A 25,274-nucleotide genomic window follows, 5' to 3' on the forward strand; every position below is an offset into this window, starting at 1 on the left:
AAATACGGCCACAAAACATCTGGGAAAGAGAAGAACAAGCAGCGTGACGGCGGGGCTGGCATTTTGGGGTGCTTGCTTCCAGTCCTTCACCCCGACGAGGCCTTTTACCTTGTTCCTGAGGGTGCAGCTCCCCAGCCTCCTCCCTAAGCATCGGACAGACCGAGCCGGTCAGCCCCTATTTTTAGATGGCCCTCGGAGCTGGGGCTCCGGGTGACTGTGGGCGACTGGGCTGGACTCCTCCAAGTGGTTCAAGATGTAAGAGGGTGAGCGAGGGACTCGGGCCAGGCCGGCATTTCCTGTGCTCACTTTGAAGAAGTGGCAACAAAGGACGGGCTGTGGGCGGAGGGACTGCTGAGCTGGTCTGGCTGCTGCGAGCAAGATGGGCAGGCGGGCCTGGGGGTCCTGCGGTGGGACGGCTGTCCTTGAGGCCTGCATGTTCGGGGAGCCCTCCTGGCCACTGGAAGGGGACGGCCACTCTCCAGGCACCCTCCCTGGGCCATGGGGCTAAGCAGATGGTGCGCAAAGGCCAGTTGGCCTAGCCAGCCGCTCCCATTCAGGTGGGGTGGGGGTGCACCCCTGGAGCTCAGAGAGGAGGACCCCACCTGCCAGCTGCACAGGGTCTGGGGTGGGGGGGTTGAGGGTCCTCAATCCTGGGGACAGAGAGGGCAGGTTTGAGGACCCCAGACCTGGCTGGTCGTGTCAGTGCTGATGTCCAGGGCAGGAGGCTTTGTGAGCTGTCTCCGACCACAGCTCTGTAACCCAAACTTGATCTCATTGGATCCCAACCTCCCCCCCGCCCCCCACACACACACACACACACACACACACACACACACACACACTCACACACGGCCTCGGTTGCTTCAGGATGAAATCCAAACTTCTCCCCTCCAAGCCCCTCATTTCTGTGAACTTGCCCCAAACCATCTCTGTGGGATTGCAGCCCTCCTGGCCTCACTCTGTCCTGCATCCAGGTGGGACCAGCCTCTGCAGGTGCTTACTGTGAAGACAGAATCCAGCCCAGAGGAGCTCAGCAGATTGAGAATTTATTGTCACGTGTGACACCGAGCTGTCTGCCTCGTGAGCATGCTCCCCAGGGCGGTGTGGGGGGGAACCAGGCAGTGAGAAGACCCATCCCAATGCCTGGAGCAGAGGGAGGCCAATGGCCACGCCCTCACCCGGAATCCTGGCTCCACCTCAGCTCAGTGCTCTAGGCCCTGGAATCTGAGGTCAGCATCTGGGTGTGTGAGCCACGCTGTGGGGCCTGGAGCAGGGGGAGGCGGCCGCGGGAAAGGCTTGGACCCGGTGAGGAGCTCAGCACTGGTCCTGAGGCCCAGCAGGGGAGGGTGTGGCCGAGTTTGCAGCTGGGAAAGTTCCACATGGAGGCTGATGGAAGGGGCTGCCCTGACTTCTGGGCAAGACAGAGGCAGGTGTAGGTGCAGCCCCCACCACCGGGACAGCCAGCCGCCTGGGCTCCAGTTCACCTGGTGTCTAGTTCCTGCCACCTCACCCCATAGCCAGCCACCCATCAGCATCCCTGCTTCCCCAAAGCCCTACAACAACTCACTCACCAACATCAGACTGAGTGAGGAGAATGTGGGGGGGTCTCCTGGACTCTGATGTCGGGGCAGACCCCACAGAACTGGGCAGCTCCAGGGGGTACCCCCCACCCCACTCCTCCACCTATAAAATGAGAGATCTCATCTCCAAGCTCCCTCCCTTTGCAGGGATACACCTGGGGTCTGGGAGCTCTGATGGGCGCCCCCAGGGAAGAAGGGGCTTGGTGCTCCATGAGGACTGTATGACACTGGTTTCTAAACACCCCGTTCAGCCACACTGAGGCCTCTGTGGGACCCACTGCCCATGGCCAGCAGGCAGTCGGACCCAGCCCTCAAGATACATTTGGTCCCTTGGGGACCCTCTCCTGGGCAGTCCCACCCCTCCCCAGTGGCTTCAGGACTGCCTGATGCCAAGGGCCCCCACATTGTCCCTTTCATCCACATATGCCCCTGACACCCCTCCAGGGTCCCCCTGGGGCCCTCCTCCCCTCCAGGCTTTCAGGTGACCCTCCTGTCCAGCCCCAGCTCCTGCTGTATAAAGGCCTGGTCATCTCTGCCAGCTCACTGCTCAGCTCCAGGCTGGCCCCTGCCCAGGCCCCCTTCATGCTGCAGCCCGACAGGTCCTCCCAAAATGCCAGTGTGGTCAGTCCTGCACCTACATCACCCTTGGGATACAGTCCAGTGTTGACCCTTCATAACCCAGGCCAGCCAGCCCTGCCTGACCTCCTGATGACCCCCAGCCCGAGGGTGTGTGGACCCCTGAGGGTCCAATCTTTCCCTGGCCATGCCTGGTGAACACCCACATTCCTCAGATGCTCAGCAGCTGGGCCGCCCACACCTCTGGACACCTCACTCAGGGCTGACCTGGCCTGCAGAACACTTGCTTCCTGGTCATAGCTCTGACCCCCCTGCTGGGGGTGGGGGTGCGTCGGTCCCTCTGCTGGACTCCTGTTAGGTGCGGTCAGTGCAGACAGTGTTGATGAGCTGGGAAAGATCTGGGAGGTCTGCGGGACTGGTCACAGCTTCCCTCCAGGAGAAGACCCACCTGTGGCCAGGTGAGCAGGCGTGAGGGGAGGTCGGCCAGCAGTGGCCAGAAGCCCCTGCTGGGAGAGACCCTTGTCCCACAGGCAGGACAGTTGTTCCCAGATCTCATGCCCTCCCCCATCCTTCCCTCCACCTGAGAAAGGCCCCACTTGTGTATTCAAAATGGCCACCATGTCCAGGGCCCTGGCGGCTACAGAGGAGCTTCGATGGCTTTAGTCAAGAGGTGTCCCTCAGGGCGCCCCTCCAGGTGGGCCCACCCCGCCTCCGCGGCCTCCCCTGAACGGGCCACAGCTAACAGGTTCTCTCCATGGAGAAGACTTCTGGGATTGGGAGGCCGTGACTCAGCAGTGGCGATGACTCAGGAACTGCCAGATTCAGGATCCAGCCATCTGAGATGGCATGACTCAACTGTTTTAAAGTCCTATGATGCATTGATCTGAAAACACAGGGGTTGGCTATATTACGGTTCCTTGTTCAGTTTCCAGATACGACTGATATGTGAATATTCTGATTGAAAGGCCAAGGTTACATTAATCTGTGATTTTAAACTTTACTGTTCTAAGGATAACAGAAATCTTAGAGCACTCAATTGTTGGAAGTGACAAACTAATGTTTAAACGGTCATGTATGCATTTGTTTCTGTTGTAGAATGAAGAATAGCTCAGCAATTAGGAGCCCAGGAGACTTTTAGGGTGAAAGACAAGAGACACAAGTAGAAAACTTCATTTAAGAACGGGGCCCCATTCAGCTTGAATAGTGAATGTCAGGATGAACTCGCTCATTGTTCTTTGCAAGCATGTGTGTTTCCCAGCTGGCCCCACAGAAAAGCTGCAGCCTGACTGCCGGCGGCAGCGACAGGCGCTCGCAGGGGTCTGGACCGCAGCCCCGGGCGGGGGCCCAGGATCTCCGGGGCATGGTGGGGTCCAGGCTGGGCGGGGAAGCGTCTGGAACTCCTGGTGGTAGTTTCAAATACTGGCTTTATTGAGACAAGCTTCACATACCATGCCATTCACTCACATATGTGTGAAGTTCAAGGGCCTTTACCTATATCCACAGGGCTGTGTAGCCTCCCCACTGATTCCAGAAGGTCACCCAGAGTGACCCAGACAGGAGAGCAGTGGCTCCTGGCTGTCCCGGGCCCCAGCCTGCTTTCTGTATCTGCATGTGGGCCTGTTCTGCAGGCTCACACCAGTGCAACCAATGGTGCAACATGTGCTGTCTCTCCCTTCATGGATGGGGTCTACTTCCTGCCCCCCTCACCCTGCACCCCCCACTAGGTCCCACTACCAGCAGACCCTGCAGATGGGCATCCTGATTGTGGGGACACCTGTGTGGGGGCACACATCCAAGACCTTCCGGTTCCCCGGTCCTCTTCAGGCCCCACTAGCATCTGTTCTGCAGTCCCAACGAGCCTTCAAAGCTGGGGGAGGGAGGGTGCCCACAAGGGGTCTCCTCCAGACCAGCCTGGTCCTTTGGACTTGGGCAGAGTAAACAGGCCGGTTCCAGCACAGCCCAGGTCCCGGACTTCTCCTGAGCAGGATGTGCTCTGTGGGTTGGAGCCTGTGGCATCCATGAAGCGCAAGTGAGGGGCCAGGGCAGAGCCCAGAGGACGTGCAGGCTGTGCAGCTGAAGATCTGACACGGGAGCAGCTGCAGAGGCCCCAGGGTGGAGGGCATGACTTGAATGTCTCAGCTGCCACCTGTCATGCCCATGACACCAGCAGCTCACCACGGTGGGGCCAGGTGCTGGATCAAGGCCAGGGCTGGGTTGTCATGTACCACCCACATCAGCATGTGAGGTGCAGCGGTGCTGGGGGCCAGCTTGGGCTGGAGGGCGTCCACTGTATATCTGCTCCCACCTCCGAGGTCAGTGACCTGAAGGCAGTAGTTTAAAGCAGCTGAGTTTACACCATGGAAATGGGCACACACTACACATCAGCCGGCCCCCTTCTGAGAGTTGACGGTTAGCTACTTAACTGACTTACTAAAATATTAGGGTAAATTCCATGTCCCCCAGAACATGCCAACAGGTCATGAGTGGATGGGGAAGGATGGCCTTCCAGCCTGGGGTTGGGTGATATGCCTGCTGCAAGCTGGGTCCTGGGCCCTGAGCAAGGGACCTTCCCCTGCCAGAGCGGCCCCTCCAACAGGACCTGGGGGGGGGGCTGCTTTGAGATCTACCCATGACCACAGAACAGGGCAGCCTACAGGGGCATGTTGGGGTGGGGTGGGGCTGTCAGGCCTGTGCTGGCCATCTGAGCTCTTTAGGACATTCCCATGCTGCTGTTCAAGGGGTGGCCTGGCAGGGCCCCTCGCACAGCCCAGGATGGCCTAGAAGTGTGCCGGAGCTGGGCGTGCTGGCTTATTTACTCATTCGCTTCCTCATCCCTCATCCATTCATTGGGAAAATGTCCTATGAGCACTGACAGGCAGGCCCTGGACAGTCTGTCCTCAGGGACTCACAGTTAGCTGGAGAGAGCTACACAAGAAAGAAAGAAAGAAAGAAAGAAAGAAAGAGAGAGAGAGAGAGAGAGAGAGAGAGAGAGAGAGAGAGAGAGAGAGAGAGAGAGAGAGAGAGAGAGAGAGAGAGAGAGAGAGAGAGAGAGAGAGAGAGAGAGAGAGAGAGAGAGAGAGAGAGAGAGAGAGAGAGAGAGAGAGAGAGAGAGAGAGAGAGAGAGAGAGAGAGAGAGAGAGAGAGAGAGAGAGAGAGAGAGAGAGAGAGAGAGAGAGAGAGAGAGAGAGAGAGAGAGAGAGAGAGAGAGAGAGAGAGAGAGAGAGAGAGAGAGAGAGAGAGAGAGAGAGAGAGAGAGAGAGAGAGAGAGAGAGAGAGAGAGGAAGGAAGGAAGGAAGGAAGGAAGGAGAAAGAAAGAAAGAAAGAAAGAAAGAAAAAGACAGTCATTGAACTCAGTGCAACCTGAGGGGCAGGGGAGGAAGCTCATGGCTCTCCAGGCCTGGCGTGGAGGGCTCCCCCTGGGGTAGTGGGCGCCTTCAAGGCCCCTGGACTTACGCCATCCAAGAGGGTTCTGCTCCCCTCCCAAACTGTCCTGCAGGCAGGCTACCCCGGTCCCTGCAGCTTCGAGGCCCAGCCCCCCATGGCAGTGAGCATGTGGCTTTTGGAGGCGACCGGGGCAGCTCCTGAGTCTGAGCAGGAGGACATCAGATGTGCCCTGGAGCCTTCTTTTCTGACGTTAGGTGGGGGTTGGCCATGAGAAAAGCTAGACACAGCTGGGAGGGTCAGAGGCTGGCTGGCCCAGGCCTGAGATGCAAGCTGCCCGGTGTCCACCTACCTCCCCTCCCCACCTCTCGGCCCCTCTCATCCAGCCGCTCCGCCTCCCTGAGCACTCCCAGCGAGTCCGGACTTGGACTTGGAGCTGTCCTGAGCAGTTACAGCATGTGTCTCAGAGACTTGGCTGAGGGTTGTGTATAAAACCCTTTGATCTTGAGCGGAAACTCATCTTCATGCTGGTCTTGACTTTTAAAATTCACAATTTATGTCCCCCATAAAGTTAGAGATTGAAAGCAAACTGCCTCTGAGGGTGAATTCATCTTTTGGCTCCATGCTCAGATGAACCTGACGGTGAATCTGGCTCGTGATCAGCTGTGAATAAACATCTGGGCAGGGACCACTAATTTTATTAAATGGGCAAAGACTTGAAAAGGCACTCACAAAATGGTAATAAACATGTGAAAAGAGTGCTCAACATTATTAGTTATCCTGGAAACGCAAATTTAAAACCACAGTGATGGCCTCCTTGGGCCACTGAGCTGGCCACTGGGGTTGAACATTCTTAACGGTGACGGCCACCCCCAGACCCTCTTCCGTGCCCGGGGTCCAGGAGCCCAGGGCCTGCCACCGGCCGTGTGAGAGGAGGGTGGGTTTGCTGACTGTCTGTGCCCTCTGAGTGTGGGCTCCGCAATGACAGCCTGTGATAACCAGGCCGCTGCCTCATTGCTCAGGAATGTGATTCAGCCTGGCTGCTCAGCTGGCATCAGAGGACCTCAGGGCCAGGCCTCCTCCCCTCATCCTGGTCAGGGGGAGGGCTGGAGAGGCCGCTTTCCCACAAGGATGAGCACGGAGTCCCTGGGCTGTGAGGTCCCTGGGCTGTGAGGAGTGGCTTCCATGTGGTATCATTTAGGGCCTGGCCATCCCTGGACCCCAGCTGGACAGTGCAGTATGATGGCTTCAAAGTCACCTCCACTCTCAGCCAAGAGCCTAGAGCTCAAAGTTACGTCCATGACAGGAGGAGAGCCAGGGCAGAGTCTGGTGGCCAGCATGGCCAAGCTCGCCCAGACACCGAGTATCACCAGGGTCCAGGGCTGGGGAGGGGCCTGCACCAAGCCCACCCCAGGGGCCACTGTGTCTGCAGCCTGGAGGCTTGGCCTTGGCCTCCTGCCATGGGGGCCCATGGGGATGAGAACCAGGGACCAGGACTAGAGTGGGGGGGATCCTGGCCTGGGGCCAGTCCAGAGTGGTGGGTCAGCACTCCAGGATGCCACCACCATCTGACAGCCCACACTGTGCACAAGTGTGTCTGTGCGCATGCGGTGTGCCTGTGTGTGCACATGTGCAGCTGAGTGTGAGGGGGGGGGGGGCGGGGTGAATGTATGGTATCTGCAGCCTCCTCCTTCTCAGGAGGGCTTGGAGGCTAGTAAAAGTGCAAATGTGATTTTTCCTTCATCCAAGTATAAAGACCTCCAGAAATCCATTCACTGCCTCCTTTGGCAAAATCTCCTGCTTTAAAGATATAGTTTCTATTGCATTTCTCAAAACTAAGACAGGTATTTATTATTTTGTTAAAATGTACATATAGTTACATGAATTCTCTTGTACAAATGACACATTGAACGCTCAGTTATAACTACCACAGCTGGGTTATTTTGGCATTTGGTGACTTCACACTGGGACAAGGGGGGACATTTCCCGTGGGAGGGTGCTCCCAGACACGGGGTACTCGCGGCTTTTCAGGAGGGATATGGGTGACCACCTCCACTCCTGGGCTGGGCAGGGGCAACCTGGGCTGGTGGGAGGCCCACCCGGTCTTCTCTGCTCTCCCTCCCAAGGCCTGGGTCCCTGGCTCCCCCTGCCTGGGGCAGCTTCCCAGACCCCCTTCCTGATCCTGGTTCCCAGCTTCCCCTTCCCTGGGGCCCAGCCCAGGGCCTGACTGTGAATATTGGGGGGATGGAACCACTTGGTCTGCATATAAGAAAAGAAAGGCCTCTGATGGAGTGACCAGCACATGCATCCCCAAGCGTGAGCTCTGCAGTTGTCACAGAGGCTGCCTGCAGATCCTGTGTCTGAGCCGGGTCCCCACAGTGCCTGGGCATGTGGCCTGGGCCCGCTGGGCAAGCTTTTGTCTGGGGAACCTGGAGAGAGAAAGGAAGAGAGAACTCAGACAGGCCGAGTGAGAGCTTGGCTGTGAAGGGGAAGCAGATGCAGCCCCTGGAGCCTGATGGTCAGGGGCCTACACTGGCCTAGAAGACCCAGGTTCGAGGGCACGGGTGGTCCGTCCAGTAAGAGACCTCAGTATCCCCAGAGGGGTGAGAGCTGGGGGCGGCTGTGGAGGTCTCTCCAGCCGTCCTCTCCACTCCCCTTCTGGCCCTGTCACCCACTTCTCTCATCCCCTGCCCTCATCCCCCCTCCCCAGAGGTAGGAAAGCTTTGTGGAGAGTCCACCAGGCATCCGCCCTACCCCAGGCCTCCAGGTGGGTGAACCCAGGACTTTCAAAGGCCCGAGGAAGCCCCCAGATGCTCCCGGCCTCCAACACAGAGCCCCCTCGTGCCCCTGCACACAGCAGTCTTCAGGAGACCCTTGGAGCTGCCAGCCCCGGGGACCCGCCAGCACCACTGTCTCTGGCTTCGCCTGGTCCTGTGAGCCCAGCCTGCCTAGGACACCTTCAGGCTCCTCTGGGCGTGCTCACAAGGGTGATGGGCAGAGAAGAAGGCCCTTGTGAGGGCAGGTTCCAAAAGCTGTTGCAGAGACCACCCCCTAAATACTCAAAGGCATAGGGACAGCCTCAGCCCGGAACCCAGCCCCGATGGGCAGAGCTCCGTCTCATGCCGGAGTCCATTCATTGTCTTCACTAGCTGAGTTTAGACAGAGACCCCCCCAAAAGCTAGTAGCCATTGAAAGTCCTAGCAAAGGTCAGGGCTGTGCACCACCCAGTTAATCTAGGAACCACTCAGTTAATTTAGGTAATAATAGTTGAAGCATCCCCACCTTAGTTCCCTTAATTCCTTAGATAGTTATGTAGATCCTTGTTGATTATTGTTAATCAGATACTCCCGGAAATCTATTGATGAGTTAATCAGATACTTTTGTCTACTCCTGGAAATTGCTGATCTGTGTGTCATTGAAACTTCCTTACCCTAAGGGCTACTCCAGATCAATAAAAGATTGGAGCAGCCTGAGCATGGGTGGAAGTCCTTCGGGACTTGCCCGCCTGGTCCCCCAATATTGCAAAATTATCTCGTGTCTTTTTCTCTCATTTGTTGTGCGGCTCCACTTTCAGATACCGAACCCTACTCCACGCAGAACGTGGAGGGAGTGTTACTCGACAGTCTCAGATCAGATGTCCAGGCCAGTGCCGTCCTCACAGCTCCCGGGAAGCGTGTCATCAGGACCAAATGCCAAGTCATGCTCTGCCTGCCTCCATCCTGGGAACAGCAGGTCAGCTGTAGAGACTCGCCCCAGCCGGGTGGACCCGCCCCTCCTCACACCCCAACTCCAGGCCTTAGCTCAGCCGCCTGCTTTGTCTTCAGTGTGAGTTCCAGGTGTGGCTGCTCCTTGGCAGCTCCCGCTCTCAGCAGGTTTTCGACCAGCATGAGACACAAAGCTCCCCTGCACCTCTCATGTCTCCTGGCCCCCGTGTCTCCTGACCCCAGCTCCATTCTCAGCCTAGTTTTCTCAGCTGTGGCCATGCTGCCCCCTTGCTGTCCTGGAACTCGCCAGCACACGGCAACCCCAGGGCCTTTGCACATACTGCCCATCTGTCAGGACCTCCTTCCCTGGCATGCACGTGCCCCTTTTCTCCCCTTCTGGTCTCTGCTCAAATGTTACCTCCAAAGAGAGAAGAGAGCCCCCCCTGATCTGAACAGCATTCCTCAGTCACCACCCGAATTTCAATGAGCCCCAGGGGTCTCCCTGCCCACAGAGGCCCAAGAGCAGTTCCGTGTCTGTCCTGTTCCCGGTGCAGGTCCCAGAAACTCAAACTATCCTTACTCAGTCCCCCTGCTCCAGGGCCTGGCTGGGGCTGAGGTGAGGGACGCGCTGGGTTCTATGGACTGCCAATGGCCCTGCAAACCAGCCCCAGCACGGGCATTGCTAAACGATACCCCAAAGGAAGTCACGAGACCCAGGAGACTGGGCACAGGATGCCTGCTTCCCCGGGCCTTCTCCCCAGAGCCCTCCCTCATAGGCCCAGGACTGGGCGTCGGTCGGGGTGCAGGTGTCTCCAGAGCTGCAGTGGGGTCTGTGTGGGGGCAGAGGGCCCGGAGCCTCAGGTGTCCTTGGAAGCTCAGAAGTGTTTGTGGAGAAAACATGACTCACAATTAGGAATGAATGAAAACTCCTCCCGCACTTTATTGGGTTAGCAAATCTCTCCTGAGCCCACAGACACCCCCCTGGAGGGAACCAGGTGGTCCTCCACCTGGGCGGGGCCACAGTCCCCGACCCCGCAGGCCTCCTCAAGGGGTGGCAGTTCTCCTCCCGCACCCCGGCATCCACGGCTCCTTGGCTCATTGGCAGTCCAGGCCCGGCAGGGGCAGGGCCGACCCAAGGTCAGTGAAGGACAGGCAGGGTGGGGAACAGCGGGCCCTTTCCTGGACCTGGGCTCTGAACAGTGGGTGGCCCAGCAGCATCCTCGCCCCTCTGCTGAGGCCACATTCCGGCTCTGAGCCCAGCAGGTGTGGCGGCCAGACAGCTGGGGCTTCCCAGGGTGCTTGCGGCCTGAAGTCAGCTGCCCTTCCCCGCCGATGGCCACACCCTGGGCTATTTTGGGAGCTTGAGCTCAGAGCCCGGCCCTGTTGCTTTCATCCCTGAGCTCCTGGAAGTCTGGTCAGAAGCGTGGTCCGTTCCTCTCTTGTCACGCATTTGTCCTGTCCCCAGAGCCCCTCCAGGGCACAACCGTCCCTGCGAGGGTGGGGTGGGCAGCTCCAGCCCCATCCCTGGCCAGCTGCTGCTCCCAGCCCCTGCAGCCACCCCTCTCTGCCCGCCATGCTCTGGAGCAAGGCCCTGGCCCCTCCGGCAGGAGGGCTCTGGAAGCTTCCTTCACACCCAGGGGAGATGGTCAGGGTCAGCAAGGGTGTGCTGTCTCCTTCCCCTGCTGGCTGCACACACGGGGCCCCATAGAGAGCCTCGTAAGAACAGCTGTTACTCTTTCCTTCACTCTGAAGAGATCACACCCCTGTGTTCAGGTTCTGACCTGCCCAGCCGCCGAGGACCTTGGAGTGTGGCCCTGGCCTTGGAGCCTCGAGATAACGCTGAAACCAGCGGTGGGCCCTGCCTACTCTGGTTGGGTGACAAGGGGCCTCGGGTGACAAGGGGCCTCCCCATCAGGGACCAAGGAGGAGCTGGTAGCCTGGGCCCACTTGGGTGTGTGGCCCTGGGGAGGACAGGGGGGACAGGCCCAATCCTGGCCTTCCCGAGCACACCTGCCACGTGACCTGCCTGTCCCTGGGCCCACCCCGCCTCCTCCAGTTTCCCACCCTGACATTCAACCACGAAGGTCCAGCTCTGGGAGGGGCTCTGGGAGTTGAGGGCTCTGGAATCTGCCTGATTCCACCCAGGCCCGGGCAGGTTGTGGGGCTGCCCCAAGGATGTCTGAGGTGAAGCAATCTTGCTGGGTGTGTGTCCATCCCTTCAGGACCCTCTGGCGAGCGTGGAGACAGGTACGGTGGGGTCCCGGTGATGGGAAACAGTGGAAGTCCCGTGGCAGGTCCTCTGCTGGGATGAACCCCTACAGCCCCCAGGAGGGTCCCTAACCCAGGGCACCCTTTGTCAGAGCCCCCAGCCTGGGAGCAGAGGTGGAACTCCCATGACATTCATCTGCACCCCGGGCAGAGGGCTCCGGGCCAATGGGTGGGAGCTTCTCCTAAGACCTGCAGCATTGGACGACTGCTCACAGGCCCAGCACCCCACCGCCCTGGGGAGGCGGGGGAGGAACCAGCCCCTCCTCACAGAGGCTTGAGGACAGTCTCTCAGCACAGCTGCGTGGCCCCCAAGGCCAGGCCGAAGGACATGCCCTCCTCTCCTGAGGATGAGGGTGAGGCTGTCTAGGTTTGGCTCCTCCTAAGAAGCTGGGGGGAGGGGGGGATGGGCTCTGACTCTGTTGGCCCAGGATCTCTGGAGCCTCCCATTTCCTGCTGTAGGAGCCCCAGGTGCACACACAAGGACCCTGAGTGCCCCCCCAGGACCACAGCTGTGAGGAGGTCCCTTCTGCCTGCCTGGGGCACTGCCCCTCCGCTGCCCCTCCTTTGGGGCCCATGGTGGAGGGTCCAGAGTCCAGCAGGATGCCCAGTCAGGGTGAGAAGGGTTCTGGGGTCCCAGTGCAGTGGGCAGTGAGAGGGGGCAGATGAGCTCAGATGGGGGTGGGGTCAGCTTTTGGCCCCTTCGGGGTGGGGGGGCGGGGTGGTCCCAGAACCTGCAGGCAAGTCCTCAAGCCTCGGGTCCGCTGCTGGATCTCAGAGAGGTGGTGTCTTGGATGACAGGCTCGAACACGCCCAAGGTGAAGTCACCCTCCAATAGCCCAGGAGCACAGTGCCGGCTCCCAAGCCTCAGCCGCAGGACAGCGAGGGCCCAGCAAGGAAGGCCTTCCTCTGGGGAGGGCCCTGGGGGCTCCACGGCTCTGCGGTGAGCGGGGGAGCCTATGAGGGCCGCCCTGAAGCCCTGCGGTCCCGAGCCGTCCAAGCCACTGGGTGGAGAGGAGAAGGCAGACGGGGCCGGAGCACAGCCAAGAAAGCCTCCTCTGTGCTGTAGCCAAGCCGAAGCCGCAGACTCGAAATAACCACGTGAAGCTGTGGGGAGCACCCCAGAGCGGCAGGCACAGCCCAGAGACGCCACTGCTCCGGGCACCTCCCACCTGGGGGGCTCCTTAAAGTTCCCGCGAGGCCCAGACATGGGCATGTTGTCACGGAGGTGAGGGGAGCCCCCTCTCCTGACAGCCTCGTGGAGGGGAGACTGGGTGGAGCAGGTGGACCCGTGCTTGAGGCCCTGTGTGCAGAGGTTGTAGATCGGGCACCTCAGGAGGTGGCCACTTCGGGAGGCCGGCTCCTCTTTCCCTGTTTTTCCTAATAGACTGTGTCTAGTTTCTAGAATGGAGGCCAGGGCCGGGCGAGGGCAGGTGGCCTCGGTGACTTTTGGTGAGGGTGCAAAGGGGTGGCCTGGAGTTCTCGTGGGTCCCTGCAAGGATGGTATGGCAGCAGCAGGGCCACCACCTCTGGCTCTATTAGAACAGGGGACTCCTCTCATTGTCAGACTTCCTGAGAGCCCCATCCTATTCAATTACAGTCTGACGAGCCCCGGGAGAGCTGCCTGGGCCTTCTGCTCCCACCACAGGTGGCTCGCTGGGCTCCTGGCTTTGCTCTACAAGACGTGAGGGAAGGCCTGAGGGGTAGCCGGACTGGCACAGGCCAGCTCTGGGATCTGAGATCAACCCCATCCTCTGGATCCAAGAACCTTGTCCCCAGCATCGTGGCTGCACACCCCGCCAGGCCCCCGTGAGCACAGAGCACAGAAGAGGGGACACGTGCTCTTGAGGTGCCGAATGGCTTGGGGCTGAGCTGGTGTGGCCAGGGGATGGCAGTGACTGGAAACTCAAGGTCAGGCAAGGTCACCAGTAAGGCCTCTGGGAACAGGCAGACCAGGACAGGAAACCGCTCCCCCACCTACCAGCTGTGCAAACCTTGGACAGCCTTTCAGCCTCTCTGAGTCCACTTCTCGATTGCAAATGGGGTGCATTCACACCTCGGGGCGCTGGGAGGTTTCCACAAACCGGTCGGGGTGAGCTCAGCCCAAGGTGCTGCAGTTAGATGCTTCCCGCATCTGTCTCAGCCAGGCCAGGGATGAGGAGGAGAGGCGTCCAGGTGGAAGGGCCGGGCTGCGAGCACATCTGGGCCGTGGCGAGTGTTGTGTCCAGTGCAGGAGGGGGTGGTCCAGCAAGAAGACATGTTACCAACATGTGCTGGGCCATGACCTGATTCCGCTAAATGATTATGGTCTGTTTCTGAAAGCAGCGGGAGCCAGCCAGGAGGCTTCTCCAAGGTGACCCTTCACAAGGGCCACGGGGTCGGCAAGGACACTGTTCAGCCCTTTGCTGGGGCCCGGGTGGGAGGGAAGTCAGGAGGTGGGCTGGCGGAGGAGATCCAGCTATATCCTGAAATTAGACCCCTGAAATTTCAGGACCACAAAGTAAAAGAAAATCAATTTTTAATTACTTTTAAGCCCCAAGGTTACAGAAAGATAAGCACAGAGCAGTATCTCAGAGGCCTGAAGGCACATCCTTCCGTGCTGCCCCTGCATTCCCTGTGACCTCCGTCAAGGTCATGATTTCCTCTCTGCCACAGCCGGGTGCTGGACCTGCAGCTGGAGGCCTGCTGCTGGGAGCAGAGCCTGGGGTGCAGCCCCTCATGCCCAGTCAGGGCCAACGCTCAATGGGACTGTATCCCTTTTGTAAAACGGGGTGTGGGATGAAACAGTCTCTGAAGGCCCCCCGCTGACCCCCGCATAAAAAAGGCACCTGGATCTCCAATCTGGTGGGGCCTTCAGGGTGGGGCTTCTCTACGGCCATCGAACATGGTAGGGGTGGGTGGGAAGGAAGCCCAGGGTCGAGGGCTCTATCTCTGCTTACTCTGGCCCTGTCCTTCCTCCAGCTGACGTCCCCACGCGGGGCCTGGGGTGTGGCGGTAGCCTCACAATATTTGGGGTTGATTTTTGGATGCGAATCTGAACTTACCCAACAGAGCTGGGCACCCCAAACATCTTCATACAATGAGATGACTTTGTCTCCAACTGGGAATGAGGAAACTTGACACCCGGTTTCATGGCTCTTTGCCTCCATTTCCCCATTTTAGAATGACAGTGATGAGCACAGGGCTGCTCTGCCCCCCCCTGCCTCCCCACCCCCGTACCTTAGCTTCTCCCTCAGCTGCTGTCAGCTCCCCTCTCTTTGGTTGCGAGACCTCCACGCCAGCCCACTGTCCCTCCCGCACATGAGCCTTTCACTCTGCCCCTTGGCTTCTCAGGCTCATGGTGACCCTGCTCTGGCACATTTGTGGTTAAGCTGGGGAGGGAGCTGGTGGCACATCGTATTTACTCCTCCCGCTCCCACGGTGCTGGGTGACGCTCTCTTACAGCATTTGGACACAGAATAAGTTTGAAAGGAAGCTCTGGGGTGTTTGACACCATTTAGATACCATTTGCCATTCCTGTGGCAGGTGGGCTGAGACCTGGGGGGCAGGGCTGGCTGGGGGCCCAGGGGGACTTGCAGACACAGAGGCAGATCCTCTGGGCTGGGGCCTTGATGGCTGCTCTGTCCCGAGGGTGGGGGCTGGGCAGCGGCTGCGCCCTGCTGCTGGCCACCAGGACAGGGGCCCTGGAAGTGTCTCCTCCAGTGGATCAGATCTGCCTGGTGCACATATTATTCTCTTCAAAATGAGTGAAGCCTACAGAATGTTCTGTTGGATTTAAAAGTAGGTCTAGGGATGAGTTTTGGTGTGTATTCAACCCTCTAAGCCAGTGGTTCTCAACTTTCCTAATGCTGCGACCCTTTAATACAGTTCCTCATGTTGTGGTGACCCCCAACCATAAAATTATTTTCGTTGCTACTTCATAACTGTAATTTTGCTACTGTTATGAATCGTAATGTAAATATCTGATATGCAGGATATATTTTCATTGTTACAAATTGAACATAATTAAAGCATAGTGATTAATCACAAAAACAATATGTAATCATATATGTGTTTTCTGATGGTCTTAGGCGACCCCTGTGAAAGGGTCATTCGACCACCAAAGGGGTCTCGACCCACAGGTTGAGAACTGCTGTATTATAAGGTGATGGGAATGGTCTATATCTTGATCAGGGTGATAGTTTTACATTTGTATGCATACAGAAAAATGTATCCAGCTGTCTAACATTTTATAGTTTGTTATACCTCAATAAATAAATTGATTACAAAGAATCAAGTGATGGAATTCAGGTTCTGTCTTATCACTGAAATAGGCATAAGAAAATTAACATTATGAAAATATATTTCCATGTGCCACATCTCTGGAGAGTTTAAGCCAAGGCAACTACTGGTTCCCTCTCCGTCCTTCCAGGTGTTCTCACCTTTGACCTCTGAGTCAGCCCGGAAAGTTCCAGCCTCCCTTTTTGCATTTGACTTTAGTAGCTTTGATGCAGGACTCCTTGTTCCCAGCAGGTGCTTAGGGGACCGGGTCCAGGACAATGCTACTGTCTGTATCATTCAGTGAATCAGCGAGGCAGCTCCGTCCTGCTCGGGCATGTGCCCAGGCTGGCTGGGGACGGCCACACAAAGACCAGGCTCCTTCCCCCTCAGCCTCAGGCCTGTGGTGAGGCATGCCCAGAGGGAGGGCACAGGGGGAGCCCAGCTTGCCCAACCTGGGGGAGGGTGGGAGGGAGGGTGGGTTCTGGGCTTCATGCCTAATGTCTTGCCACCTCGAGCACAGATCCCACCCAGACCTTCAGGTCCCTGGAGAGTGGGTGGGTCTCTAGGCTGGATCAACACTTGGGGAAACAGGCTAGAAACCACCCAGTGGCTCCCCAAGGCCTCTCAGCTAGTGAGTCAGTGAGCAGGTTTGCCTGAGGTCAAAGCCGCACTGAGCTGTCTGCGTTTCTGCTTCCAGCTTGGGGTGTGGAGGGCACGCACGCTCATCACGTCTGCAGGTGCCAGGCGTGCCCTGCTCAGGTGCCGGGCACCACCAGAAGGTGCCCCACCAGGTCGCCTGGACACTGTCTTGTCTGGGGCTGGCTGGTCTAGGCAGCACTGATGTCCTTGCTCAGGCCTCCAGGTCTCTTCTACCCCCCACCCCCCAGGTGTGTGAGCCCAGGGCTCCAGACCCCATGGTGCTACGTGAGCGTGTGGATGTGTGTTGCCTGTAACATGTTGACTGTGGTCCTCATTCACTCGCCCGGAGACCCACATGGTCACAAAGGTGATGCTTGAAGACCCCCGTGCTAATCTTATGATCAGTTTCCAAAAAAAGTCCTCCCTGGTTTGGGAACAGAAAAAATGGTCACAAATTGTTAAAGCTGCCATAAAGCAAGGTCATGGATTCAGTTTAAAGGACACGTATTTACCATTCTTGGTGTTATTTCTCATAGTCTCATAAGCAAGGAGAGTTCTGCACTGAAATCACACTGAATTAGGATGGAGAAGCTTGGTTACATAGCCAGGCCATCCATTTGCAATATTAAGTTGGACAGTGGCACAGACACAAAGGAAGATGTGTACAAATGGTCTCAGCAGCCCGCCACTGGCTGTGAATGTGCCAGTGCCTCTCGGCCCCTGGCACTGAGAGGGTAGCCTGCAGCTAAAGCCAGGACAGGGCCATGCACATCACCCAGAGCCCCACTGCAGCTCCATCTGCAGGATCCATGTGGACCGCCAGCCTTGGCTTGCACACCTCCCTTGTCAGCAGACTTACTACTTAACAAAAGCCGACTTCGTTGTGGGCGATGCTGCTGGTGTCGAACCTGAGGAGGCACAGACAGTGACTCCTCAGTGCTGCTGTCTGGCCCAGCTGAGCCATGGAGAAACCAGCTTTCAGCAGAGTTTGCATGGATCCTTAAAGACTTGGGGAGGAGGGGAAATCTCCAGGAGATAAGGTGCACTGTTCCGGAGAGCTGGCAGTGTCGTTACTGACCCCCCAACAGGCTTGCCATCCGTGATAGGGTCTTCCGAATGTAGCCGACACAAAGCCACAGATGACTGAAGACAGCAGTGACTTCTCCTTAGATCACACTTTGACATAAATCCTGTTCTCGTCATCTCATCTTGGCACTCACTTCAAAGGAACAGGGCTCCCCCTCGAGCTCCTGTTCCCCACCCAAGACCCAAGAGAAGACTCAGGTGCCCTGCTGGGGAGGCTCGGCCTCTGGCTTCCCGTCTTACAGCAGCGGGCTCACCAGCACCCCCAGCAATCGCATGTGCTTGGCCCACAAAGGAGCAGCCGTGGAAGACATGTGGACAGAATGAGCGGATTTCAGCAAAGAAACAGCAACCAACATGAAACAGACGTGGCTAGTCTTCCTCAAGGGCTTCGCAGAAGGAAATCTGAACCAGGATCGGATTCTAACAAGATGCAAACAGTTTGCACAGACCATCCATGACAGGCGCTCGATGTAACTCCCGAAAATGGTGGCACGCGATGACAAGGCCTGTCTGCACACGGCTGATGGGGAGTTCCGCCAGCCTTCGCTGCTGCAATTCATTTTTTCCAGAGTGGCTGCATTGACTAAAATGATCTCAGTTGTAAGCTACTATTAACATGTCACAGCCCCCACATTTTTTTTTTTTTACAAAGATAATTCAAAACAAATGCGTCTGCCCTGGGAGCGGTGAGAATGTTTGCACATTCTGATGCGGCACGCGGAAGGTTCCAGTGCCATCCAGATCTCCTGCTCAAACGTAATGCACCCAGCAGACTGTGGCCCCAACTCTAGCACTTACACTGACAGTCACGGGTACCCCTCTCACCTGTGGCCACACCACAACCTCGGGGGTCCTGCATGGTCACACCAGCGTGGTAAGTTTCCTGTCGCTGCTGTAGCTGATTAACACAAACAACACAGATGTGTTATCTTATGGTCTGGAGGTCAGAAGTCCTGAAATCGGGTGTCGGGGGGCTGCGTTCCTCATGGCAGCTCCAGGGAGGAACCCGATTCCTGGCCTTTTCCAGCTTCTGGAGGCAGCCCCTTCCTCCACCTTCTATGCCAGTGTCACCTCCTCTTCAAACCTCTCTCCCACCTCTGCTCGCATCCTCACACCTCTTTGTCTGACTATCACCTTCCCATCTCCCTCTTTCCCTCCCCCCCTTTTTTTTCACCTCCCTTTTCCCTCTCCCACCCCCGGAGGATATTTTTCCATTGATTTTTAGAGAGAGTAGAAGAGAGAGGGAAAGACAGACAGGAACATGGATGTGAGAGAAACACATTGATTGGTTGCCTCCCGAATGAGCCCCAACCATGGTCCGGGCTGGGGAGGAGCCTGCAACCGAGGTAGGTGTCCTTGTCAGGAATCGAATCCGGGACCCTTCAGTCCCCAGGCCAACACTCTCCACTAAGCCAAACTGACTAAGGCTATATTTTTTATTGTTGATAGTATTACAGGTATCTCCCAATTTCCTTCTCTTCACCCCCCAACCCCCACCCATTTTTAAAAAGAACATTTAGTGGCACAAAACCACAACTTTCTCCTGGTTTTAGGGGTGAATCGGGCTCAGCTCTCCTGTTGGGTCTGCCCACATGTTTGTGCTCAGACAGCTCTAGCCAAGCTGCCCAGAGGCTCAGCGGCCTGTTGTCCTCGCCTGTTGAAGTCACATGTCCAGGGCCTTGTCTTGGTGGGATGGCTGGGCTCATCCGGGTCTCCTGACCGAGCCCTACATGTGGTGTCCAGCAAGGTGATCTCCGGGTGCTGGGCTCCAAGAGCGAGCGTTCTTGGGTGGAAGCGGCGGGACTTTCATGGCGAGCTGGGACGTCCAGAACATGTCTTGGTCAGCAGGTCACTTAGGCCTGCTCAGATTCCAACGCCGTGGGAAGAACATCAAAGAACTGGGTTCTCTTGGCTCCACCACACCTCCTAATCCATGCCAGAGCCCAGCCCTGCCCCCATACATGGCCGCCTTGCTGGGGGGGCGGGGTGGGGGGGGGGGCGTTGGCTGAGACCAGAACGTTTAGGCTTCTTCTGGCTTCTTCTGGGGCTGTCAGATAGAGACAGTACAAAGCCACATGTGTTGTTTACAGTTTCCTAGGAGTCATGTTAAATCAAATAAGAAGGAATACATACAATTAATTAACTTTAATATGTTGACTCAAATACCCCAAATATTATCATTTCAACAGGTAATCTATTAAAAGTTACTGCTGAGATATTTTACACTTCTATGTTTTCAAAATTAGGTATTTCACACTTACAGCACATCTTAGCCCCAAGAAGCCGTGTTTCCAGTGCTCAGCAGCCACACGAGGCCAGGGCTACCCTGTGGCACCACGCAGCTTTCAGCAGAGCAGGGAGAGATGAGGGCTGCTCCCACCCCAGGAAGCCCACCCAGAGACGCATCTGTCACCCACGAGGAGCAGAGCGGAGAGGACGTCAGGGAAACCATGCTTCATGCCTGAACTACTTACTTCTGGAATTTCCAGCAATAGGAGTAGGTAATTTCCTAATTGCCTCAGCCCGTTGGGGCTGTTTTCAGTTACTTGCCACACCCGGCGCCCTGGCTGTCAGCCTCATTTCCATCTAGTGACCTGGGAAGGTCTCAAGGGAGGGTCCTTTGAAGGGTGTCCAGGGCAGGGATCCATCAAGCTAAATTTGTGTGCCCTCCCTCTTTCAGAAACACACACACACACACACACACACACAATTACAGATAAAAATCAGGGGAAGGGGTATAGTAAGGGCTTGGTGCAAACAGGGCCCCGAAGCTTGAGCTGCAATAGCCACACAGCTAATCCACCTCTGGTCCTGGATCACTGGATGGAGGTGGATGGAGGTGGATGGAGGTGGATGGTTTGTGTGCCCTCCCTCTTTCAGAAACACACACACACACACACACACACACAATTACAGATAAAAATCAGGGGAAGGGGTATAGTAAGGGCTTGGTGCAAACAGGGCCCCGAAGCTTGAGCTGCAATAGCCACACAGCTAATCCACCTCTGGTCCTGGATCACTGGATGGAGGTGGATGGAGGTGGATGGAGGTGGATGGAGGTGGATGGAGGTGGATGGAGGTGGATGGAGGTGGATGGAGGTGGATGGAGGTGGATGGAGGTGGATGGAGGTGGATGGAGGTGGATGGAGGTGGATGGAGGTGGATGGAGGTGGATGGAGGTGGATGGAGGTGGATGGAGGTGGATGGAGGTGGATGGAGGTGGATGGAGGTGGATGGAGGTGGATGGAGGTGGATGGAGGTGGATGGAGGTGGATGGAGGTGGATGGAGGTGGATGGAGGTGGATGGAGGTGGATGGAGGTGGATGGAGGTGGATGGAGGTGGATGGAGGTGGATGGAGGTGGATGGAGGTGGATGGAGGTGGATGGAGGTGGATGGAGGTGGATGGAGGTGGATGGAGGTGGATGGAGGTGGATGGAGGTGGATGGAGGTGGATGGAGGTGGATGGAGGTGGATGGAGGTGGATGGAGGTGGATGGAGGTGGATGGAGGTGGATGGAGGTGGATGGAGGTGGATGGAGGTGGATGGAGGTGGATGGAGGTGGATGGAGGTGGATGGAGGTGGATGGAGGTGGATGGAGGTGGATGGAGGTGGATGGAGGTGGATGGAGGTGGATGGAGGTGGATGGAGGTGGATGGAGGTGGATGGAGGTGGATGGAGGTGGATGGAGGTGGATGGAGGTGGATGGAGGTGGATGGAGGTGGATGGAGGTGGATGGAGGTGGATGGAGGTGGATGGAGGTGGATGTGGTGGATGGAGGTGGACAGGGGTGGATGGAGGTGGACAGAGGTTGACAGCGGTGGACAGGGGTGGATGGAGGTGGATGGGGTGGATGGAGGTGGATGGGGTGGATGGATATGGACAGAGGTTGACAGGGGTGGATGGATGGGGTGGAGGTGGATGGAGGTGGACAGAGGTAGACAGAGGTGGACAGGGGTGGGTGGAGAGGTGGAGGTGGATGGAGGTGGATGGAGGTGGACAGAGGTGGACAGAGGTGGACAGGGGTGGGTGGAGAGGTGGAGGTGGATGGAGGAAGACAGGGATGGACAGAGGGGAGAGTGCTGCAGCCACCACACCTGCTTTGCCAGGATTCCTCCCCAACACTTTCCATGGATTTCTTCTCAGTAGAATGAGGCTTCTACTTTCTGTAAAGTTTTAACCAGCTTTTACCATTTCATTGCGTTTTTCCCCCATTATTATAAACTCTTCAGAAACGTGCCTCTTCAAGTGTAAGAAAGCAACAAAAGGGCTTCAGAGATTGAACTACCGCGCTGTCGCTGGCCACCCATGGAGGAGGGCATTGGGGAAGGAGGTGCTCTGAGGCTGCGGTTGAGGGTGGCGTACGAGGCCTCTGCCTGGATGACTTGTTCCTTTTCCCTGGATGGCTGTGCACTTGCTCGAGGTGAGGTGTGCAGGGCTGGTTTGGTCCAGCATGTTGGGGAGCTGGGAAATCTAGACAGTGGTACAGGGGACCAGAATCAAGAGCCAGGGTGCTGGGGGTGGGGGTGGGAATCAGTCCAGGGGAAAGGGGACTCCAGGCCACCCCCATCTGGAGGCATCCTGCCCTGCTGTGCCCAGTGCTTCGAGCTAGTGAGAGGTTGGGGTGGAGACCCGCCCCATGGTGCTGACCCCCTCCTTCCGGGGCTGCCTTGCAAAGAGGTGCGCACCCCGTCCTCAAGAGCAGAGCCAACCACGGGCCTGAGGGGCATTCACCTGGGCACCAGTGCCAGGCCTGCATCCCAGGCCCCGCCTGCCTGAGGCCAGAACACTGATCTACTGTCGTCCTGGCTCTGGTCTCACTCTGGGGACAGGCCTCCATCCTGGGGTCAGGCAGCTTTGAAAGGTCACGTTTGCCTTTGAGCATTGAAAGGGGGAAAGAGGCCTTCTCTGGGTCCCCGCCCTGCACACACAGAGTCCCATTCATCCTGGGCACGGCGCCTACACGGCAGCCAGCACTCTCCCAGTCAGGGCCCTCTCACCACACCTCCCAGCGAGGGCAGCACTGATGAGGGATCCTTTAGCGGGACTGTGGTGGGGCACATGCTGCCTGGGGACCGGGCCTGCTGCCCTGGAGAACTTTCCACAGACGCTTCCCTCCCGTCCTCAGGGAACACACGTGCTTACTCAGTTGGGTGAAGGGCCCCAAGCCCATCCTCGTCCCCCCACAAAGGTGAGACACAACTGACCTGCCCTGGATGCTGGAGGGAGCGGAGAGCAAGGGCTCCCCAGGGCGGAAGCCCAGCACACCCAGTAGGGAGATGCCCTCCAGGCCACGGGTAGGGATGGAGGTCTCTGCTCATGGTCACCAGCTCAGGGTACCTTGAGGGACCCAGAGGAGCACTCAGTCCATGTGATGGGGACACGCCTCGAGGATCCTAGAGCAGACAGCACACCCTGCTCTCAGCTCGGGGCCTGCTGAGCAGTTGAGCATTCCCCTGACTACAGCTTTCACTGCCTTCCCTGGGTCACCACTAACTCCTCCGTCAGGATAAATCCTCAGGCAGCTGGTCCCTTAGCCCGGAGGGCATGTCCTGTGCCAGCTGTAGAGGTAGGGCAGGGGGGCGGGGGAGGGCAGGGAGGTGCCTGGGGGCAAAGGCAAGGAAGACATCAGGTCCAGGGCCAACGTGTGCCTGCTGAACCCCAGTGCAGATCCCTCCTGAACCTGAGCCGTGTCATTGGCTGTCACACCCATCTGCTTATTTCTCAATTTTACTTACTGGATATTTCAGTTCTAGGATTTCCATCTGATTCTTTACGAATAAGTTCCAGTTCTTTGGTGAAATTCTCCATCTTGTCATCGTTTCCTGATTTAATTTAAAATAACAGTGATTGTGGCTGTGTCTTCGCGTTGTTTTCTCAGCAAAGTCTCTGCTCTCCCTAAGTAACAGAAACATTCTCCCGTGTTGTTTTCCTTTCGTGTTTGTCTTTAATTCGTCTGAAAGTGACTTTCAGTGTGGAGTGGGGAGGGGTCTGCCCGTGAAATAAAACAGGAAGATTTGGGAAGAGAGCAAGCTCATTGCCTCGGGCTGTCACTCCTGTGAGCTGTTAGACTCCTGCCGTTTTGTAATTCCTTTGTTTTAAAAATGCTAATTCACATCCACATTCTTCTCTGGATTGAAGTGGGTTTTTCTCCCTGGCATTTTGACAAGACAATTTATAGAGCCCATGTCACTCTGACCACTCACCTGTGCTCAGCCCAGGACCCCTTTGCTGTCCTTGTGGGGAGAGTGCGGGGGTGAGGTGGGGGAAATAGTGAGGGATGCAGGTAGGAAGAGGCAGCGAGCCTTGGCCTGATGCTAGGCTTCTGCAGGAGGGGCCTGGACACAGCAGGGGCAGATACTAGGAGCCTGTCTGGCTCAGAGGATAGGGCGTCAGCCTGAGGGCTGAAGGGTCCCAGGTTCAGTTCTGGTCAAGGGCACATGCCTGGTCTGTGGGCTCGAGCCCCAGTGGGGGGCGTGCAGGCAGCAGTCGGTCAGTGATTCCCTCTCATCATTGATGTTACTATCTCTCCCTCTCCCTTCCTCTCTGAAATCAATAAAAGTAAATATTTTTTTAAAAAGCTGTCTGCACACGGCGACAGGAACCACGCTCAGGCCCAGGCATGCAGAAGGGGTTACTGCGCAGCCAGGACCCCGAGGGCCTGACTGAGCATGGGATGAGGCAGAAGTCCAAGGGTCTCTCCCAGTGAAGCAGATGGGGGCGGGGGGGGGGGCGAGGGGCCTCCCTGCGACCATTTCCCTCTGCCATGACCAGTATGACCCCAATTACAGATCACTAGCCAGGGAGGGGCTGAGCAGAGCAGCTTTGGGGTGCACAGGGCCAGAAGCAGACTGAGCAGGTCAGGTCCCAAGAGGGTGCCCAAGGACAAAGACTGGCCTCACCTGAGCTGGTCCATGGGATTCTAACTGGGATGGAACAAGGACGATCAGCTGATCCATGGGATTCTAACTGGAATAGTGTTATGAAAGGAGACCTGTCAACCCTTGGGGGGGTCTGCCTAGGGCCAGCCAGTAGTGTGTGGGTTCTTGACTTGGTGCAAGAAAAATTTCACAACACGAATCCAGATGACTATGAGGGAACATTTACTAAAGCTGGGGACGTCAAACAAGAAAGGGCTTAGCATAGAAGAAGCAACAGGAAAGCCTAGCTTGGCTGCCCTTGCTCTCTGGGAAGTCAGAGAAAAGGGGGACTTGTGACCAGGTTCAGGGGATTGGTCTGCAGCAAGCTGCCACGCCCATTGCTCCCCAGGTTGCAAGTCTCGTGGGGGCCCATTGCAGGACCCTGGGGAAGAAGAGGGGAAAGGGAATGGCAGGGTGCTCCCCAAAGGGAGAGCACAGCTGGGTCCTCTATCTTGAGGCTTTAATTTCTCTCTTGCAGGCAGGGATCTTAGGGGAGGTCTCAGGGGAGGGTTTCAACAGAATATTCATCAGTTTTCTAGTGCGCTCCTTCAGGGTCATGGTCTCCACTGATTGGTCAGTGTCAGGGCAGGGGGTCAATGGTCATCACAGCTGATCCTGGTGTCGCCCACCTGGTTTTGCTGCCTTTTGGGGTGTGGAGCTGGAATGCAACTGAGGCCTCGATGTTATTTATAGGGAGGTGACCTTCTATGTCTGTTATAAGTTGCTCTGCAGTTTGTTTAGCTATCGGTCTCAGTGTCCCTATTCCACTTGTCCAGGCTTCTGGCCTGTCTCAATAGAACAAGGACAATGAGCTGGTCCATGGGATTCTAACTGGGATGGCACAGGGACAATGAGCTGGCCCATG

The 25,274-nt window shown here is 57.0% G+C and overlaps 1 long non-coding RNA gene across 1 annotated transcript; it reads left to right on the forward strand.

Moving 5' to 3' along the window:
- The first annotated feature begins 18,072 nt into the window (after positions 1 to 18,072).
- Positions 18,073 to 21,907, forward strand: LOC106727729. Its single transcript, XR_001363962.1, has 3 exons — positions 18,073 to 18,365; positions 19,738 to 19,992; positions 21,722 to 21,907. It is a non-coding gene; the product is annotated as an uncharacterized LOC106727729 (long non-coding RNA).
- Positions 21,908 to 25,274: the final 3,367 nt, after the last annotated feature.

The sequence above is a fragment of the Myotis brandtii genome, unplaced genomic scaffold (assembly GCF_000412655.1).
Source record: "Myotis brandtii unplaced genomic scaffold, ASM41265v1 scaffold112, whole genome shotgun sequence".
Lineage (NCBI taxonomy): Eukaryota > Metazoa > Chordata > Mammalia > Chiroptera > Vespertilionidae > Myotis > Myotis brandtii.